Source organism: Neopsephotus bourkii, unplaced genomic scaffold (assembly GCF_033783945.1).
Source record: "Neopsephotus bourkii isolate Nb327-2 ecotype Australia unplaced genomic scaffold, CSIRO-AGI_Nbou_v1 NB_1060, whole genome shotgun sequence".
NCBI lineage: Eukaryota > Metazoa > Chordata > Aves > Psittaciformes > Psittacidae > Neopsephotus > Neopsephotus bourkii.
The window spans coordinates 2,592,538-2,615,046 of NW_026901548.1; the positions used below are offsets into that span (position 1 = coordinate 2,592,538).

Genomic DNA, 22,509 nt, shown 5'->3' on the forward strand with positions numbered 1-22,509 from the left:
AATCCTACCTGCTGTATGCAGCCTGTAGATTATCTGGTTTTACTCAGCATTAGTATGTGCCTGCGTGTAAAATTGCCCCACACAATTATTCAATCTCATGGCAACTATTCAGTTTGCAAAGCAAAAATAATCATGTGATTACCCTGTAATTAGCTGATAGTTACTAATCAATTACATCTGCAGAGTTTGCCTTCCACTGAGGAGGTGCGTTGTGGTTTACAGGGAAGGTACGATGCCTGCCCCAAGCACCTTACAGGCCTCCAGCCTTGCTTTGCTGTGTGGCTGAGCAGTTCCTGTGGCTGGAGGAGGAATATGGGACTAAACTCCTCATTAGAGCTGAATGGCAGGAGCTGGGCATCTCATGTACCAGCTCCAGTGTTGGCAGGGTCTGGGTAGGATGTGCATAATCTCACTGGGGGGGGGGGGGGTTAAATACAGAACAGGTTGGCTGCAAAAGTGTGTTTGAATGAGGATGAAGTGAATAAAGCAAAGGTATTCCCAAAACATTTGTATATTCCTGTTATCATTTGTGTTCTCCAGGCTTAGCACCAGGGCTGTTTCATTCGGGGGGGGTGGGTTGACACCCCTGCAATGAACATAAGCACAGAGTGATGTATATTCTACAGGTTATTTATTTACATTGGTATCCCTGTTTTCCTGAAGGGACGAGCATTACAGTCTACACACAACCAGAAAGGAAATTCTCCTATGTATGCTGGCAATGGCAATGAAGCTTTGCTCTTCTGGCATGCAGCTGGGAACAAGGCACTGGGTTTACCTGTCCCTTCCCCACTGAGCAACAGTGTCCAAGGCTGGAATATTTGCAGTCACTGCGAAAAAGGGATTAGCAAATACCTTTGAACAACGACAGAAATCTGGTAAAGCCCCTGATCTCCGGATGTGCATTCAGAAAACTCTCCCAGAACATCTTTGGCTCGAGCTTGGATGTTCATTCGGCACACAGAGGCACGGATGATTTTGTGATATAAGGAGCAGTGCTGGGAAAAGGGACGGGAGAAGTGAAGCTATCGGCAGGTTTGAAGAACAGTTTGATAAATATTTCTGCTGTGAAAGGGGGAAGTAAGACATGACAAGAATAGAGATGTGTCTGTGAGAAATTAGGCAGGAATTTGAAGGGAAGGCTGGAAATCTCGGTGCTGCAGGAGAGAAGTTTATTTTGGGAAGAGATGGGGGAAAAGAGTACAAATATGATGGAAGAGGGAGCAAGAGACATGCTCAAGGGAGCAAGAGGTGAGAGGCTTGTGGACCTTTGGGTAGGAAACTGTGTAGTCGGCTGCAAAACCATGTCACCTGCTCAGCCAGTCATGAAGCCTGGCAGGACTGTGCTGTGGTCCCATGGCTCTGATCCCTTGTGGCTGCTTCCAGTGTGGCTCTGCCGGTGCTAAGGACCACAGTCCGGCCGGGAAGAGCCTTTCCTCTGAGGAGCAGGGCTGGATTCATGCACCTGCACGGCGTGGGGGAAATTCCTCCTCCTCTCCAGTGCTTTTCTCCCTCCCTTTCTATCATCCGAACCACCTATTAAGAAAGATCCCAACAACACCATTAAAATGTCTTGCGTCGATTGCAAACTCATTGTTCGCTGGAAGCTAATCAGAGCCCGGGTAAACACAACGGCCCCTTCTCCCCCAGCCTGACGTTTCATTTACACAAGAGCTCAAGCCCTCGCACCGGCGCTCTGCCATGCAGCCGTCAAGCATTGATTGTGCTATTCAGCAGGATGGCTCAATAATTACAGCCCCGGATCTCCAAACCACACCAAAGAGCAGGCTTACCACTGCTAGCCTTTGTTGCTAATTGTCCTTCAGGATACTTGAGATGAATTACCGTGGCTTACATTTTCCTGGGTTGTTTTTTTCCCTTTCTCTTCTATTGGGTTAAAATAAAGAGAAATCTTTCCACTTAGCGGAGCTGGACGGATCAGACAAGTGTAGCGTTGACTGTTGACAGCACTTCATAAGCAAACCCTCTGACTGCAAACTGTCTCATTGATATGTTCAGCTTGACACCTCGGATTGATTTTTGATTGTTTTTCAAAGCTCGCTTGTGCGTGTTTTCATTATCAAGGCTGGGCGGTTTTCATACTAACACTTACGAAATGTTAGAGCTATTAATATAATTTGATATCATCTAGGCTGCATCTAATTGTAACAAGTAATCCAACAAATTAAGCCTCTTTCACCAAAGCTCTCCAGAATGGATTGCACTTCTGATTACTCTTTCGGTTTGGTTTGGTTGGGGGCGCTTGAAACAGTAGCAAAATTATTTGAGCTCTGACTTTTTAATCCTGCTACTTGTGGAGGCAGGATTAGGGATAGAAGTTCTAAATTCAAGACAGGAGAATGCGATCCGTGCTAAACCCAGGCTTATCCCAGTGACTTTATCAGGCAGGGGATGAGCATGTGTAAACTGTGCCAGGCTGCAGTTTGGGAGATGATGCTCAGGAGAAGAACATTGCCAACCATTCCCTACACACATGGACCGGTCGGATTGATGCATGGCCTTCCTATATTAAATCTGCAGTCCCCAGCCAGCCTTTTAGTCTCACCCCTGTGATCCTATTCCCCATGCACAACCTCCAGGCTCTGATCCACCCTTCCTCTTGCTCCTTCTCATCTTTTTCCAACAATGAAACCTCATTGGAAGCCTCTCTGATCCTCCAGAAACCCCATAAAGTAGGTGTGATGTTGCTTGGTCTTTCTCATGCAATCATTGTGCTCCTGCTGATGACCCCAATGGGAGGTTTTGCCCACAAAAGGCCTGGAGTCAATCCTAACTCCCCCAGAAATTTAGGAGAAACCTTCCTTCCTTCTAAGACAAACTGAAGATACAGGTTATGGTTGAGTAATGTGATTGCTGCACGTAGCTAGACCACAGAGAGAATGAACTCTTTCTGCTAGTGCTGTATAGCTGTCATACCTTGAATAAAATACCGCCTGCCCTGCCTTTGCCTTTTTTTTAAATGTGGTTTGTAAAAAGCACAAATGAAACCATGTAAGTTGAATTTCAGAAGGAGGCCCACAGTCCCTACATAGAACAGTAGCTGATTTTGCACCCATACTTGCTTTATCTCTGCACGCAGCCAGTGTGATCACCCACACAGAGAGCCGAGCAGTGCACAGTGACCAAGCATCCTCTATTCCACAAGATTGTCCCTTTTTTCTCCAATCACTGGAGAAAAAACAGTCATTTCCTATCCCTTTTTCCCCCATTTTCCCCCCAACAAATGAAAACCTAATATTCCTTAGTGCTATGCATCATTGTTCTTAACACAAGATACAATTACCCATCTCCATCAGCTGGGCAGGGGCTGGGAATTTCCACTCATGAACACATGCCCATCTTAGTTTTCTTTATATAAAAAAAGCATGGCCCTAAATAGTGTGTAAGCACTCTCCTGCAACTCTGCACCCTCTTCATAACCCTTCCACTCGAACAAAGTGATTGTCTGAGCTGAAATCGCTTCACTGAGATGATTAAATTAGTTCCTACATGCCAGAGATGTACAGAGGTCTTGACATTTATATTTGGGTACTAGAGTCTGACATTCAAATGTATTCGTGTTTGAAAACAGCACAATTTTAAAAAGAGCATAAAATCCATTAATATACTGGGGAGAGAGGGCGATGCTTTAATTTGTTTGGGGCGGTGTGAAGCGATCATTTCCAGGGGCTGCAGCAAGGGCAGACTGTGCTGGCTGCCTGGTGCAAGCAGGCAGATGTTCTCTGCCCAGCATCCCTCAGATAACCCAATACCCGTGTGCTGAGGTGAACTATTAAACCCACAGACACTAGGGCAAAATCGACCTTCCTCTTCACATGGATGAGAGGTCTCCAATTGCAGTAGGTTTGTCTTGATGTTATACAATCCACTATGTTATTGGAGTGCACCCAGGTCTGGGATGGCAAACCAACAAGCGCACACAGGCTGAATCTCCAAAAAGGCAAATCTAACCATTAATGACATTGTTAATGACCCCAGCAAGTGAAAAACGCAGGCAGCTTATTCCAAATTCACCCAGCACCCCCAAAAAGAGAGTCTGAACCTGACATTAAGCCCTGTATTTACGTGACGAGGATGCTGCAGGCTGATGGTTGCCATTTAGAAACCAAAATTATATGGTTTTATAAATTACTTTTGGTCCAATTATACAGTTATTTAAGATGTATATTAAAGGCTTTTATCAGAATCCAAATCCCATTGTTTTATCACAGCTTGGATACCCAAGCAGACTCTTTTCTGCCTGGAAATAGGAGTTTTAACTCTAACACAGAGCAGCCTCACCACTTTTCAATGCTATTTTGAGTGACTGAATGCAAACAACATTGTGCAATTTACAGAAGCGGCTTCATTCGTGGTATGACATTAGCATCTGGTACCTAAAGGAAATATTCTTCACCAACTAAAACAAAAAAAGTCTGATTGATCAATTCCTGAGAGCAAACTCCTGCTGCGCCAGCAGTGAGGCAGCCCTGTAGTGTCATTCTTTTGCATCAAGACATAACTCTCTGTTGGGATAATCATGTTTTCCCAGGATATCCCTCAAATGTACAGGGAAAAAAAGAGCTTTAAAGATCTGGGCAGGAGCAGATGAGTGTGTATGACCTAGTGGAATGAGCCTGGGATAAATGTGCATGCCCACATTTTGCTGGTGTGTGTCTGCACATATTTATTATTCGCATCTGCAGTATTGATGACCGAGGACCAATCTCACTGCACATGCGCCTTTCCTCCCCACATCCCTTTCCCTTGACTGAAAAAAAAACACTTGGATATATTTTGTTGCTGTTTTGTTTGTAAGCAGTGAGCAGAATGCCCCTGTGTTAATCCCAGTGAATTTTCCCAGGTGGGGAAAAAAACACAAGCTCAAATCAAACCAGCAAACAGAGAAATCAGGGCAGGCCACTGCAATCAATAGTGAACAGGACTGGGAGACGTTTCGGCTGTTGGGAGCAGGTCAGTGGAAGGGAATATATTCTCAGTGCTAAATATGAGGGGTTTATTATGCAGGGGAAGCCCTCATTTTAAAGGGGCAGGATAAATCCGCATTCAGGATCACGATTAGTCTTCAAAACAGTGAAAATTACTCACATGGGGAGGACAACTGGGATCTCTTCTTTGGAAAAACAACTCTTAATTAATTGAGGAAAAAAATTGGCACAAGAATAAGTGTGAATATACATATGTATACATGGGTGTGTGTGCATATACATAATACGCTTATTTATTATGCACGTGCTGGAGTGTGTATACGAGTGTGTGTACGTATGATAAGAAAAATAAGCTATAACAAAAATGAGGGGACAATTATTCTGATCTTTTGTAACCCATCTGAGCTCTACAAATTATCATTGTGAGCACTCTGAAAACAGAAAACTAAGCAGAATAGACTATAGGGAGGCATATTTAAAATAGGAATTAAGGAATAAAATGCACAGAGACAGAATGCCACGTTTTGTTATGTCATTCCCTGCCTGCCTTTCTTCACAAGAGAGATTTCAGATTAAATACAAAACCTCTACTTTTAAATAAACAATGAAAACTGAATAAATTGTTAATATATATATATATGTTTCCTTTCTTTTATTTTTTAAAGTAATGCAGTACTGTGCAACGGTTACAAAAAAAGAAAAAGGAGGGCATTAGGTATTAGGATTCCAAACGGGATAGTACATCTTTAATGATACATATGATAATTAAAGAATACAATAAACACAATTAGCATATGTTTTAAACAGTTTATTAGTGAAGCTTACCATAAAATCAGAATATATAGAGCTCCAGGGTTTGTTGGGATAACAGCTTCTAATCCTTAGAGTCATAAAATCCCTGGCTTGGAAGAAATGGGCATCTTTAAAATGATTGAATCAGCAGGCCTCGAGTGAAAACACACAAATTAGCAAACTCCAGCAGTTGGGCACCGCGCGATGCTGCAACGCGCCGAGGTGAAGTCAGCGCTGACACTGCCCCAGCAGCTCTGATGGAGCACAGCGGGGATGTGGTGCTGCTGTGGACATCCGAGGAGATAATTACTTTAACTCCTTCCAGACCGGGGACACCCAAATGATAACATAATAATCACAAATAAAGAAGGAAATAAAGAAATAGCCTTTATTTTGCAAACAAGGGGAGAAATTAATGAATGAATGAGTGATGGGTATAAAAGAGATCACAGACTCAAGAGCAAAGGGGGCTTGCTTGGTCTGCCCTGCCTCCCACCCCTCTGATGGCATTCCCGATAGTGGGATGGGGGGCAGCAGGGAGATGCTCCCACCCAGGGGTGTATGGGTGAGCTGGAGCCCAAGGGACTCACCACAGGATTTACAGGCAGTTTAGAAGTTGAATACTCGAGCTAACAGGTCTGGGCAGGGCTCTGACAGTGCCTTGCTCTGCGGACAATAATACTCAGGGCAGCAGCACTTTGTATTTCTCAGTCTCTCCTTTTTTCTCTTCCTGATGTCCACATCCCCTGTTTATCTCTCCCTTTCTTTCTTCCTGACTTTAGGGCACTGTGAGCAGCCAGGATTTTTTTTCCTGCTAATGATTAACATATAAGCTCTTTACATCCATCAGCCCACCTTAGAGATAATTTCTTCCCTCTTTTGTTATATGTTTGCTTGTTTAGAGGGGGTGAGAATGGGTTTAATCATGAAACTCTGTATTTTAGGTGTCTATGAGCAGCAGGGAAGGCTTCAGATGAGACTTGGTGTGGGCTAGAGGAATGAAGCTCTGCTGAGGTTTTTTGAAGGGAAGGGGCAAATTGTCAACCTTATAATGAATCCTCATCTGATGTGATGACTTCTCAGCTCTGCAGCAAGGGAGAAGAATAGCAGTTAAGCGGTGTTTGAACACATTCTTATGGGGAAATTGAAGTGTTTGGATACTGAAATTAGATCTGAAGACAGCCAAGCATCTCCATCAAAATGGGAGCTTCGCTCAAATGAAGGCATTTCAAGTTTGCTTGGTCCCAGTCTAATCTGAACAAATTCAATCACAGCTCAGCACAGAGCGAGTGTTTTGCTTTCTCTGCTGCAATGGCAGAATTGGTGGGCACAGTGCTGCTCTGCATGAAAGAGGCTGCCTGCTAATTTGGGTGGTTGGGAACAAATTCTTCTGAGTCATCTTAAGCATGCAAGGAATACTGAAAACACACGGCATGTGTGCATGCATGGAGGCAACACATTGCTTTACATTTATCCCATAGCTTGGAATTTGTGCTCATATTGTTTCTGCCTGAGACCTCAAGTCCAGGAGTTGGGTGCTCTATGTAGTACCAATGCAAATGCACAGCATAAGCCAGGTTTTGTTCCCTAGATATGAGTCTGGTTTTGCCCCATATTACTCTAAATACAAAAGAAATGAGCTGGAGGAGAAATGAAGGTCCAAAAAGATGAAGTGACTTCCCCAAGGTCAAACAGCAGGACAGTGGCAAAGGCAGGAATATAAACATGAATTATATTGTCACTCTGCTAGAGGAAAAGGTTGAGATGCAGCTCATTTTTTTTCCTGTAGTTTAGACCCAGCTTGACGTATTTGACCTCTGTTCAGCTGGCCAAGGTCCAGAGAAAGAAATAGGAAAACCAGGATTCTCTCTCTGCTTTGGGGAAAGACAGGGAGGTAAACTGATGTGTGACTTGTGTTAATGTGACTTGTGTTAATTCAACAGCATTGCCTGCTGGGGTTGGTCAGGGTCTAGTCAACTGGTTTTACTATTGACTTCGTTGGGTTTTAGTTGCATTTTAAGGGACAAAGAAATCTGGTCCAGCAAACTGGGAAGAGAGGTGAGAATGTAACTGCACCCATTTTATTGTGATGTTTCCCTATTAGCATTCCCACTCTGATTCATGATGGGGCTCACCAGACATGAGAGTCAGCACAGCACAAGGCAGCTTGATTGCAAGACCTGAATTTTAGCTCCATCTCCAGTTTCTAGCAGAGGAATTCAGCATCTAGTGGAGCATTCACAGAGAATTGACAGGGAAGCACAGACCGTGGTTATTCCAGCCTGTAAAACCCTTACCCAGGGCTTGCCCTTATCTGGAACAAGGCTCTGCAGACCTTCATCCCTGCCTTTTGGGAAAGAGTTTATTGTCTGGGAGGTGTAATATTGTATGCAGCTCCCTGGTTACAGCACATACAGCACACTGGTACACAAGTATTAAAGAATAAATAAGAATAAATAAATAGGTGTTAAGGAATATATAAAGAGTAATATGGAGGTGAATGGGATTTGAGCAGCCTTGTCTAGTGTTAAGGTTTCTTCCAACTTAAACCATTCTATGATTCCATAATGCTATGATTCTATGTATAGAATGCAACCCAAATGTAACCCAAATGGAGCTGGTCATGCTGGAGGGCTCCAGGCTCTGCTCCCTCATGCCTCTTGCCCATTCATGTCCCTTCAATGGGTAACAGGGCGTGAGGGTACAACTGGAAATACCCAGGAGCAGAATACCTTCAAAAAATGAGCAGTTAGAGCAGGAAGAATGAATCTTCATTAAATCAGTAGCAAAATTGGGTGTCGGTTACCCCTCTCTACTCTTTCCATTTTAGACAGCCATGACAATTTCTAAACTTAACATTTTAAAGGAAACATTTTAAATAACATGTGCACTGATCTCTTTTTCATTCAGGTGTGAGCATTAAAGCACTTTGTTCTTTTTAACCAGCTAAACACTTGGCACATCACTTTTGCATTCTGAATATAAGGTAAATTTAGCATATGAAGAATATTTTCCTGTTCCCTTTCCATTAGCATTTTATATTTATTAGTGAGAAACTAGGAAATGGTAGATAGTGGATTCAACTAAAAGCTAATCCTGCATTGGATGTTTGACTAAGACATTGACTTTAAACTGTGTTAGTTATTTTTATAGGTGTTCTAAAAATAATACCATAGGGTTTATTACCTAACCCGTATCACACATAATTCGATATTTGAGCATTAGGGGCTCATCTGTATGTTAAAAGAGTGCAAAAATATACACAGGAATTTTTCAAGACTTCTTTGAAATAACAATTAAAAGATCAGGAATTTATTATGTGCCTCCACTACGCCTCAAATTGAAATATTGACAGTAGTGGGTAGCCTGTACACCGACATCTATCAGCTCAGTTCCTCCGCACAGACTTTTAGGATGCTCTACCACGGATTAATGTCTCTCAGCAAAAGAACGTGCTATAAAAAAACAAGGGATGCAGCTGATAAAATTAATGAAACAAATCATTGTTGAAAAGCATTTGGTGAGGTGTGAATTTGAAAGCTACTTTCCTAATACAATATTTGTAAAATAAACAGAAATTAATAGCCATTAATATTAACATAATTATCTTAACTGAGAACGTGGAACTGTTGCCTGTTTTGTTCTTTTCAACTGCAGCATCTCGCTACAACTGTTTTCGTAGCTGGGGAATAATCTGCTTGTGTATGCTGTAATGACACAAGAAATAAAACGTAATAAAAGGAATAAAATCTGAATTCCCATCTCAGCAAAAAGTAATTCCACAATCCATATATTTTTTGGTGGCTTTCCTCCAAATGAGGTGAATGCTTCTGCATGGCTTTATTTCCTAGACCCGCATGAGAAACTCATTCTGCTTAATACAAAAAGCTTTCCCCAGATCTTAAAACAGCTCTGAGTGATCCCGACTTTCCTGAAGCCTTGGAAGGTGAGGAGAGTAGATACAAACAGGCACTTCCCCCCTCCTCTCCTGCTGCAGCACTGGTCTCCCATGGGATAGCCCCTTCTCCAGCCATTCCCACTCAGGCCGATGGGTTTCTAGGTGGGCATCCTAACTTCTGTATACACATCAGAGGCAGACTTTAGATCTTCACAGCTCTGTGCAGAGCTGCCATTCAGACCAGCTAATATGTGAAAAATATGACGTTTTCCATGAGAAATGGCTTATTTTTAGTTCTGTAGCTTCCTGGTGAAATCAGACACGATCAGTGAAAATACAGATACCCCACAAATTAAACCACAGACAGAAAAAAGGGAATTTCTTCTTTTAATCACTAAAGCATCCTAATAATTTGTTAGGCTGTAATTTGTTGAATCCAACAACATGGTGCCAGATGGTGCTGATGGGTGAAGGGATGAGAGGTCTTGGGCAGCCCAGGCGGCAGGACAAGCTGAATCCACCCCTTTGAGTTTCAGACATCTCAGTGCTAAAATCAGAGAGCAGCCAGCTTTATCACGCGGAAGCCGCAGCAAGATGGGAGAGTTTTAGCTTTGGCTTCAGTAAGACTTCAGCTCTAATTTGCAGTTTGCTAGGGCCCGCATTAGTGTTTGCACGCCTGCCCACACAAAGAGGGTAGCATATGTTTTAAATGGGATCCTTTCTTTGAAGCAAAATGAAGTGCTAAAGATTTTCATAGCAATATCTCCTTTTAAAAACCTTTCCTCATTCATCTCATGCAGATGTGAGTTAGTGTCCATCCTCTGCGTTGCCACTAATCATTGCGTAAAGTGTCCATCAAGTTCAGTCTGTAGGGACTGGAGTTATTGGAATAACTCAGTTTTGAACTCCTTGACTCAACAACCTCATTAATTTGGCCTTAATCAATATAATTTATCCAACCTGGAAAAAGAATATGGTTTACCTTGACATTTCTTAACCACTTCTATTATTACTATTGAAATCTTTAATGCTCTTTTGAGCAAAAAAAGCTCTGAAACATTTTGGTTTGGAAGTGTGGAAGGGAAACTTTTTTTAGTCTCTTTTCCAGCCTGCCACGTTGCCATATTTACCACCATGCTAGCAGTTGTCAGAGATTATCTGGCTGAGTCACAGCTTTTATGGGCTCGACTCCGGTACTAGAGACGTGAAGCAGCTCCTCTGCAACCCAAGGTTTATGTTGGCATAAGCGAGATCAGAATTCGCCCTTCTGTTTACCATTTAGCTGAATCACCCCATCACAGACCAACTGTCATCTGTCACTCCATACTTTTAATGGTACATTGCACTGATGTTGTCTATTTTTTCCCTTTCCTAGCAGCCCTGTCACTCTGGTATGTGCTAATCGCTTCTTCCAGGCTTCTGTTGGGTTTCTTAATGATAATGCCACTGCAGTTTGGGGTTTTTTTAATGGGAAAAAAAAGGCAAGAGAGACTTTGGGGAGCTGGAGGCAGAATTGGCTTTGCCCTTTAACTAAGGCTGCGGGCTAAATGGACCTCAGTCATTTGGAAAGTGCCTCCCAGGATGTTTTCTCCTCACAGTCTCAGGCATTGCTTTAGCTGGGGAGTGAAGGAGGAACCTCTCCCACCATCAAAATGGGGCTGCATCCCTCACACAAAGTGCACAGCAGAGAATTAATTCGTTTTAAAATCACATTCTGTTCCTAATACCAGAGCGTTGTTGTTGCTCCGTTCTTATGGCCAGTGGACCAGAAATCTTTACCCAGCCCTCGGCTTCCTTGGGGCCATGGTGGTGACAGCACTTCAATGCTTATTAACCCCTGCATTGCCAAAGGACTGGTGTGCCCCTGGCAAGAGGCTTTACACAGCGTCTAGCGCCCAGCTCACATCCCCAGATGGAGAGGTGCTTCTCTAACATCTGCAAGATGAATCACCTATTCTGTGTTGCAATAAACAAAACAGGGAGAGTGATGCCTTGCAAAAGGCAATTCAGCTGTGGGAGGAACTGCCCACCCAGGGCAATGAGAAATAGTTCAAGATATTAATATTATTCCATGCCTTCACATAGGTGTGTGTGGTTGTGGGTCCGGGAGGAATTGAAGCTACAACAATCACCAGGGAGGTTTTCCACCCGTTTGTATACAGTTCGATTGTTCCTCTAATAATTTTAGCCTTTTTTGTTTAGCTTTATTCTTGCAAACATCTACAACAAATTCTGAAGTTTGCTCGTGGCCTTTCCAAAATTACCCATCTGTGAAACAAACATTCACATTAACACCGAGCAGTGAATTTAGTGTGAACTATCACTTTGCTATTGCGGGTAGCGCCTGCGAATGTTATCCCATGTGGGGGTCCACACGTTTTTATCTTGGCAAAGGTTTTCGTCCCTGCAAAATGCAAGTTAACATATGCAACGTTTTGATGAGCCCAAGTTGAGGGTAAAAACTGCTTCACTAGTTCAACTGCTATACGTATGCAACATGCAGTATATACATAAGTTGTAGAGGTCCATCTGGTAAGAGAAATAATACTGTGCCATTGCATAATATGTGTCTGTGTGCGTGTATTTCTCTGTGCTCCTTTGTCATGATTCCACGGTTTAATTTAAATACATGTTTCACCTCTCTCCATATTTCAGGTTTATTACAGAGTATGAAAATCAGGAAGCTTTTTGTTCATTTCATACATCTCTTCCAACAAAGCCAGAAATCAGAACCCAGCACAGACTCCAGAGTGATTATTGTTACACATGATCTATGGAGCAGATAAATTACAGCTTGATTTTTATAAGGTATGTTGAGCCTGCAGGCTTCAGCAGAAACAAAAACAAAACAGAACACAAAACCTTGGTTTAACTAGTAATTTGAGGAAATATGACAAACCTGACATGGAAGTCACAGAGCAAATAAATATGCACATCCATCATTTTGTAAAATAATGCCTTTGCTAGAGAGACCTCTGCTTGCTGCAGTCTGCAGTGTGGAATTTCTTTGTGGTTTACTACCCTCAGATCCTGCTACATGAAGAATCAAGTTAGTTAGAGTTGAAAGAAACAATTATATGTAGAAGAAAACCAGCACTGTACAGCAAAACAGCGCAAGTATCAATCTGTGTTGATCAAAACTAAGGTGGTTTTAGGACATATTATAATATTCCTGGAATGTTTAGATGTGGTTTTTCTTCATAATGTGATTGCTAAAATACCGATTGGAGACTCTTTCCTTTTATTGTGAAATAATCTAGTTCCTAGAAATAAAATCACCTGGTGGTTATTGCAGATATAAAATCCTACTTCATACAAAATACAACAAAAGGCAGTTTCAGAGCTACCTTGTGAGCACAATAGTTTTGTTGGTGCACTGGAAAGGAATTATGTACGCAATTCTCTCCTCAGGAATCGGCTTGTGGTAACTACTATTTTTTTGCAGCTTGCCAATACTTGGAAGGTTTTGTGTGAAGCTGAGGAACACCATCAGTGCCCTCTGTGTGAGACTTGCCTCTCCAACAGCCCCATCCCTGTGGAGCCACGGAACTGCAGTTATCACTGAGCCTGGGTTCACAGCACAGCAAAAGGTACCTGCTCAAAGAGGAGGCTTTAGTGTGGCCATTGATGAGGATATCACCTTTGATATTAGGATGGGGGGTTTACTCAGAGTTTCAGGGTTAAACCTAGCTGTTTATGTCAAACTACCTGTTGGATAAAGCACAAAGCAGACTAAATGCTCCTCTCCTAAGGAAGTGTCTTCATCAAAGCCATTACCCCTTTCATGCTCCTGGTCCACTGAGTCATGGTTTGGGCTCATCATCTAGGTTTTGGTCCTTGGACATGATCCTATCTTTTTGTCTGATACCACAGTTTCCTTCTCAGGCAAGCCTTACTTGAGCCACTTGGAGCGCAGTGCATGTGAACAATCCATCATCTACTCCACTGCATCTTCCAAACTGCATCTTGCAATATAAAAGCAAAATGCATGTTTACTATTCTCAGCATTGCGAAGCCAAAATAACTGTTTTGTGCTTCATCCATAAAATTGCCAGCTAAATATTCATTCTGGAATCGTTACTCCAGGTGTTTGTCAAAGAAGATGTACAAAGCAGACAGAACATGTTTAGCATTTCATATACCAGGTTGAGCTGCGGGAATGACAGGTTGAAAAATCTTGTTTGGACTCATAGACTGAAACCGTTTAATATAGAAGTCACTGGTGAACTATAAATATGGAAAGCCAATGTACCGAATTTTTACAGAATCCCCATTCTGCATGTCTTTGAAACATATTAGTGGTTCAGAGAAGCCATAGAAGCTAAACTCGCCAATTTTTGCTTTGAACATCTACAATTCTTCAATGGGTGAACCTTCAGAAGCCCAAATGCCTCCACAATACTCAATTCATTTGACTGTGCACTTATATTAACTGACCCTGCAAAATCCAACTGTGTTCATTTAGGTTAGGAATTACCCAATTTGCTCACATAATCTCAGCAATTACATGTTCATCTTGTTTAAATATCAGGCCTATAGTGTCATTTACGTAGTATCTGATCTTTTTACTTAACCTCAAAGATATTAATCTTTATTAAAGGGGATGAGAGGCAAAGAGGGGGAAGAGATGCTGGTGACAGATATTCTGACAGCTAGGAAAAGTCATTTGTAAAGTGAACATCAGTAAACATTAGGGTGACATATTGATAGCAGAGGCAAGTAAACGGATGGCCACGCTAGGATGAGGTATTACACCCTAAATTGTGGCAACCATTTTTTTTCCCCCAAGGTTGATCTTTTCTATTTTTTAAACAGAAATTTACTATTATGCCTCCTACTTCGCCTATGGTAAAATGCCAGAAATTTGACTGAGATTTACTTAACATGACAGCAATGCCCAAGAAAGATGATTACTAAATGTCACGTCTATCTACCCTCATGTGGATCACTTATTTGACATGTTCGTGTCTAAGCTTCGTAGCAGTTTGCAGCGTGGTTTCTGGTGCTCTAAGGCAATTTGAAATCTTTGTGGTGAAAACATGAGCTGGCCAATGGCAGTTCATTAAAATAAAGGAATAATAAAGCTGGGATTTGTTCCTCTCCATCCCAAGGGTGTCAGGCCAGAAGTAGGCATAAAGAGCCCTTACAAAACCAGACCAAGAGCGTATGCTTCTGGTCAGGCTGCAAGAAGGCTGTTGCTGGTGGGATGCTCTTGCCATCTCAGCTGAATTATAAGCACACCAAAGAGAAAACACTGATGTTTAACAGTGCTTGAACACAGAAAAGAACATTGTACAACTGGCTTTTTTCATTCTTTTAGGAATCTGTAAAATGGCACACAAATCTGAAAGAGGGAAGAGTGTGGCTTCGCCCACTTTGCTATAGAACTGGCTTCTTCTTTCCCTGCTTTGCTCAGTTCCCGGAGGGGAGATGTGAAACCCAGCTGTGTGCAAACAAACCAGGAGCCACGAGCGTGAGCTCCTGTAGTGGGGAGCCCATTTAAATCTGCTTTGCTGAGCCTCAGAAGTGACCTAAAGAAAGCAAAATGGAAAGCAAGGTAGAAGCTTTTTGCACAAAATGGAACAGTGGTCATGAATAATTCATGGCTCTCTACCTTCTTTGCCATTTTACCCCGTTTTTTTCAGTAGTTATTAGCTTCCAGTCCAAAAGTGTGTCTGTAGATTGATAATTCATGTGTGGTTGCTGTAATGCAGCAACCTGAAGAGTCAAGAATTAAGGTGTGCGCTGGGGATGCAACCTGCCACCAGACCCAGCTTTCTTCAGTGGTTCCTGCACAGAACCAGGCTCTGGGATCCTCTTAGCAAGGACAAGGCTCTTTTTCCTCATCCTCTTCTCAATATTTCTGCCAGCCCTGTTCAAACACAGCAAGTTAATAATAGAAGGGAGGGCTTAAGCTCTGAACGCAATGCCATAAATACATCTAATAGAATTATACACCTTTGCATCTGTTTTAGCACCAGAGATCCAGCCAACCTGCACAGATGCCCATGTATTTATGAATTTTGAGGTGTAAATACTACAGTCACAAACCACAGCCACAATATTGAGTCAAGGCTTATTTTGTTGACTGCCCTGTGTTATCCGTGTAGTCATAACCTCAGTCACAAGGTTTGCATGATGAGACTAATAGCAGCTCTATAAAATATTAAGTTCTTTCTTGCAGATACTTCTTTAGACACCCAGTTGCCAGCTCACACACCGGCCCTCTCTTCAGTCACAGTTTAACTCCCAGAAAACCTGCAGGAGCAACAAAAACAGCTCTAAATATATCCTGTGGGCTATGAAAAGAGAAGGTTTTTTTAGTGTATGGTGGAAGATTAAAGCCATTCTAAATGAAAGTAGACTGTGTAACTGGATACAAGATTTCTAAATAGGTGGCACATGTCAGCAGGCATTACAATGGTGTCTTTAGGTGAGCCTTTGATATAGACTGCTGAATAGTTCAGTGAGATAGATGCGACCATGAGAGAGTTTCACAGCCTTCATTTGTTTTCCAGCTAAAATAAATCTGAACAGAATAGGCTTAAATTACCTGTGATTTTTCTGTCTTTAAAAGGACACATAAAAGCTCATGAGATCAGTGCGCGCCCTGTGAAAAAAAAATGGGGGGGGGGGAAGCAAAAAAAATGGAAAACTATGAAAGATTCATTTTAATGGAATCCAGGTTTAGCTGTTTCATATTTAATAATGTTTAATATTTCATTTACTACTGGGGACTCACCTTTTTCAGAAGAATGTACGATTCGAGGCACCATCGTGCATTAAGATTTTATGTCTGACTGTAGCAATATTGTAAGGGTTGGCATTGGAGCTGCCTAACCCTGATGCAGAGAGCCTGAAAGCAACAAGGTTTCCTTCTCTTTTCCTACAGCCAAAATAGGAGCTGAAGCCCCAGAAAGTGATGGGGTGTAGCTGTGAATCCTAGCAACAGGCAGAGAGAGAACTGTACGTTTCTTCACATCCTCCAAGTGTTGGTGCCTTCTGGTACATCATTTACAGGAAGCAACAGACACCTTGGAAAGGCCCCTCATGCCTTTGCACCAAGGAAGGGCAAGGAAGGATGGAGTTTTTCCAGTGGGGAGGGTGAGTTATTGCAGTTTGGGTGGGGGGAAGCAAAGAACACAACACTCCAGAGCTCATCCTGTTGCTGTTATTGCACTTCCCTTCATCACAACACATTGCCTATCGGTGCAGGGTTTTTTTTTCTTCTAATCTGTTTTAAGCCCTTCTTAGCGATAACGTGGGCTCTTCTTTCAAAGCGAATGCTGAAAATTTACACTCAGAAGTGTGAGCACAAGGTTTTCTGCAAGAAAAATCCATAATTCTGCAGTCTGCATTGAAAGCTGGAGCGTTAAAAGCTAGCACCTGCGTTTTGCAGCAAGGAAACTGAGACCTGAGCACATATTTCCTGGAAGGAGAGGCTCCTTTTAAATATGCAGCAGGTCTTGTCTTGCCGATATTAAACTAGCTTTTCTTCCTGGAGAGTCTGTCAATACAGTTTGACCTCTCTCTATGGATATTCTTCAGAGCCTGAAGCACTCAGATAATCTAAAAAGGTCCCCTGACACCATCCTAGGATGGTGGTTTTCAGTTAACTGGCTTCCACAGAACGTGGGACGAAGAGCAAGATGGGATCTCCAGTCTCCCTAGTCCCATCATCCCATGCAGGAATGCAAGTTTTCCCAGCTGATGCCAGTTTGTTAGGATTTGCCACCAGTTTTCCTACTGGGAGAAGCCTGTAGGAGTTTTGCCTGTATGCAAATTGTGGGAAGAGAAGAGCTGGGATTCAGGGTATTTCGTTGTGCAACACAGACTGCTGCTTCTGTTGAAAGGTTAATTCTGTAGTAAGTAGCACTGGTGGGTTGTTGTCTTGGACTGCATCAGCTGCTGTGAAGACGAAGCACAGACTCAGACAGAAGGTTGCAGCAGAAGAGAAGGATTTGGCTCCCAGCTAGCACCAAAGCTGAAGAAGGGTCCTATGAGACCTTCTGTCTGGTGGGACGTGTTCAAAACGCATTCCCCTCCCAGAGCTGCTCCCTTCAAGGTTTTCTATGAGATTTATTGCTAGGAGAGGGCAAGCTTCTTATTTTTTTGCTGGCAATTTCAGTTTCAGATCTCATCGAGGGGCTCTGGCATTTGCATTACTTCCCACGGAAACTGAATCAATGTTTGACATCACGGAACAGAATCTCGGGCGTGATTTAGTATTCGTAAGCCACCAGTCATCAGCACGCTGTCATTCCCCTATGCCTGACATCTTAATATAGTCTGCCCCATGCACACACATGTTCATCAGCAGCAAATTCTTATCCTCTCACCATACATGAGCTGTTTAACATGGGCTTGCACATGCAGACATCCAAAAGACACTGGTCCAATATGATCAGTTTTCAGTGCTCAAAATGCATTTTCCTTTTAGGTAAGAAGGGAATTTTAAGTCCTTTTAAATAATTGAAGACACTACTGATACAATCAAAAGTCAAGCTCCCCAAGATGAAAATGTCTAGATGATGAATAAGTTAATGGAACTAAAATCCCAGTCGTAGCTGATTAGGGGACTGGGAGAGTTTATCAGAGATGGGAATGTACAAGCCCAGTCACAGGCTGACCTTGTAACAAATGAGAGCTGAAAAGCAATTAATTGAGAAATTATCAGGGAAAAGCGAAGTTGTATGGTTGGTTAGGTAAAGCAATATGTCAATGGGCCAAGGATTGATTTGGCTGGAATACCTCAAGGTCTCTGTTCTGATGATTCAGGACTTGAAGGAACTGGCCCGAGCCAAGCAATAAAAATAAAACAGGGTTGGGAGAGGGAGTCATCAGTCAGCGCAGTGGATCAGTGTTCATGTATTATTTAGCTGATAGTTAAGGGAAGCTATCAAAGAGCAGTCCTTAAACCCAACTTTTTCCCCCAGGGGAGAGAATGTGAAGGGAGAGAAGAGAAAATGATTCATGGTGCCAGTGTTCACTATGTTCAGCTAAAACACTGGGCTGGAGATGGTCCTGGGAATAAGAGTTGTCCTGGGTGTGTAAGTCATGCTGGGGACTGCAGTGAGGAGGTCACAAAGACCCCCACTGACTCTCAGTCCATCTCCCCATGCACAGACACTGAATCTCAGAAGCCATCACTGCACCAGCTCCTTCCCTTGGCTTTTCCTTCCTCCCTTTGTCTGCTGGCTAACTTCCTGATGCACATTAGGACACAGGCAAATCTAGATGCAGTTGTTCAAGCTCTGCTTTGCTTCAGTTTGACAGTGAGCATCGTTTTTGCCATGATATTTTCTTCCTTCCTGCTGCCTACAGGCTGCACAGGACTTCCACACAGCAGATACCAGCACATCTCCCAGACCACCAAACTAACAATGACCTCATACCCCCTTGTATCTTGATTTTATCAGCTCATCCACACATCAGCCTCCCATGTCCTATGCATTTAGGAAGCTGTTGCTGAAACCAGGACTTCAGCGTGTTGATCTAAGCTGCAAAATGTGTCTGGGAACACAGATCCTCTCCTTCACAAGATGCTTTAGGATCTGAATATGAAACAACCTGAATGAGAACATAGTATCCTGTGGCACAGGAGAACAGCAAAGCAAAACAAATGATATATAAAGTCTTCTAGAAAGATCAGTGGGTTGGGTGAGAATAGCTGTCTCTTTGCTTGTCTTGTGACAGTTCACTAAATAACACTAAACTACGTCTCTCTCTTCCTGAAGACAGGAGAAAACCCCCGCAGAACCAGCCAGCACATGTTTCGTGGCAGGATCAGGGCCTCAGACACCACAAACTGTTCCTTTTTGGGATCAAGATCCTGAGATGCTGCAGAAAACTGGGGCTGGAGGGTTGCTGGAAAACTACAGCTCGCTTTCCCATTAGGACAATATTTTAAGCTCCGTTCTGGGGGGGGAGAAAGGCTTTCTAAATATCTCAGACTTGATACTGGGTCTTTTTGTCATTTCCTTGACAAAACCTAACTGACAGCCGCCTCCATGGCTGAAAATAGGAATGCCGTTAACATCAGAGCTATAGCAGGGCAAAAACAGAGGTTTGGCAGATAAATATAAAATGTCCAGTGATGCAGATATAGGGTGGGCCATTTAATGTTAAGTCTAAGAAATGCTGCCTGGAGATACCACAATAAGGAAAGGCTATAGCACAGAAAGAAACTCGCATAACCCCATCACAGCAGAGATGAGCTGCACAGGGCTCTGTTCGTTGTGCTGTGAGGATGCCGGTGGGGAGGGTGGACCTGGTTTGGTTTTGGGTGCCTTGTGAAGGGGAGCCCCATATGGGGAATTGAAGGAATGGAAGGAAATTAAACTGTTCCCCATGGGAAAACAGGTTCCTTGCTGAGACTGGTCCCTGACTGCAGGGAATGGGCAGAGCCCAAGAACACCGGAGGCAGGGAGCTAAAAACCCCACTAATCAAAATTAGAGCAAACCTGTGATTTCAGCTTGTTAAATCTCAGTGTGTAATGAGTACAAGAAACTCCAGTATGTCACTGCAAATAGCCATTGCTGCTGTAAACATAGGTTTTTTAGGGGGAAATTTCAGCAGCAACATGAAGATAAAGGAATGACTTTATCCCACTGCCTATGGACATATCTCAACATGTGCTCATTCCTGGGACTCACAGCATGTCATGCTCCATGTAATACATTTTCTGTTTATCCTGACCTGAGAGCTTTGTATTCAAGGAGCAGATCCCCCAAGTGAATTCATCAGGAGGAATAATAACCAATGCACAAGCCTGGAGTTGCTGGTCCAGCAGATCCATCCTGCAGTTCTCAGTGTGCTGAATTTCAGGGTAGCATAAGCACAGTCTCCCTTACTTAAGGACCAGAAGGAAGCAGTGATATTTTTCCAGCCTGTGTTACTGGAATGAGAAAGAAGGGATAAACATGAAGTGTGAACAGCAGCAAACAAGACAGGGAGCAGTGCTCAGCAAGGGGGTCATTAAATAGAATATCTTTTGTGAATAAAGCAAAAAGGGTTAAATGGTTTCTCTCATTCCAGCACATCCTCATGGTGTTGCACAGATGTGATCTGCCTGGAGGATGTGGAGACACCTGGGATCCTTAATCCGATCGGATGCAATGGGACACATGACCATCATGTTCTTTCATCTTTCTTGGCTTAGGGAGGTATGTGAAGCTTGGCTGTGTAGAAATGTTTCCTTGGATTTGTACCATTTTATGCCCAGGTAGCATTCAATCTAACGATCAACCTGGGAGAAAGCCATGCCTTTTGTAGACTGATCTACTACCTTACTTTCCTCAGCATTCCCACATAGGTGAGTAAGACAGGCTCAAAGCCAGTACTTACTATTAACACTGGAACACTCTGAGAAGGGAAAATGGGTTTGGCCCATGATAAGCAGCACTGTCTGTTGTCCTTTGTTTCCTTTTTGGGATTGCATCATTCCTCTCCTCTGAGGCTGAGCTGCTGCAGAGTCACAGCACAGCGTCAGGGAGCTGATCAGGTGGTAGAGGAAGTGCTGGCATGTCCTGGCTCTTATCACATATTATCACCTTATGATAATGATCAAAGCTGATTCCAAATGAATCCTCTTTGGGGAAGGTCCTTGGGCAGCCCTCTGCTCTGAAAACTCCTAAGGTATTGCTTCTGCAAACCCAACAATCACCAGCAGTATAATCAGTGAAATCCAAGATGTGACATTGTATTCCTTTGAGCAGCTACCTAGGTGTTATCACAGAGACATTACACGTTCCTGTTGTTATGGTAGGAATCAGAAAACATTTGTAGATATATATAAAAGTTCTGTCTGAAAGTATTCTGTGATCCCTGATGGTTTATGTGTACACTTCCTAGTTGGTGGCATGATCTTACTAATATGAGTTGGTGCAATTTGCAAGCTGTTCTTTTAACTAAATTGTACTGATACCTGAAATCCTTTTGTGCTTCAAATACCACTAGAAATAAGACCACAAAGTCAGTGCAGAGGTGTACTCTGGTGCAAACAGGGATTCATGGCTTTTGGAGCATCCTGCCCCCCAGAAGGTGTGCTGGGCTGCACCCTGATCTCCCAGAGCTGGGAGGAAATTCATATGGTTGGTGTGTTTATTCTTTATCCTTTGCTCTTTATTGTTTTCACTGATGGTCAAGGGCTTTCACTGTGAAGGCTGAGATGTGCCAAGATGTTCACAATGTGGAAGGGCAGGAAAATGCCCACTCTGGAGTTTGATGTAGTTTCCATTATAAACTAAATGAAGAAAGCCCATGAAACCCATGGGACACTTCACACCAGCAGTAGACTTCAGTGTACTTGTGTATGTGTGAGATAGCCAAGGGAGGGAAGGTTGCTCCATACTACTGGTGAGGTGTTCTGAGCTCCCACATAGCTTTCTTATACAGGTTCAGACAAGCCGTTCAGCTCTTATTTTTCCTCCAAGCCTTGTAAGATGTGGAATCATCCTATTTTCAACCCTTGCATCTGCCATAGCCCCAGTGGAGGGTGGAATGTTAATCCCAGGCACGGCTGGAGTGAGGGTCTCTGGCACCACTGCTGTATTTGCCCTCCACGTTTGGAACAACAGATCAGTTTATGTCTGTGATTCTCTAAGGAGAAGGGAATCATTCCAGCAGGCTGGCTCTAGGTGTCAGAGGGGATCCTCCTCTTAAAACACTGTGAACTATACCCTAGCAGAGGTTGGTGTGAGAGACAGACTTCATTAAATCTGTAAATCTCCCAGCTGGGCTCGTTGTTGTTGTTGCTAAGGGTTAACAGACACTGGCAAAACATTTCTAGGATGAAGTGCTAAGATTTAGTATACTGAATTAATTCTTAAATTAGAACAGGGGATTTGCACATGATTTCTAAGGGAAAT

The 22,509-nt window shown here is 42.9% G+C and overlaps 1 protein-coding gene across 1 annotated transcript in view; it reads left to right on the plus strand.

The window, feature by feature from the left end:
* Positions 1-22,509, plus strand: part of YTHDF1 (YTH N6-methyladenosine RNA binding protein F1) — a 218,641-nt gene that overhangs the window by 190,340 nt on the left and 5,792 nt on the right. Inside the window, exons 8-10 of the transcript XR_009726685.1 lie at positions 12,295-12,447; positions 13,085-13,229; positions 20,678-20,805. The gene's annotated coding sequence lies outside the window, so the exon portion shown is untranslated. The remainder of the gene's footprint in view (positions 1-12,294; positions 12,448-13,084; positions 13,230-20,677; positions 20,806-22,509) is intronic.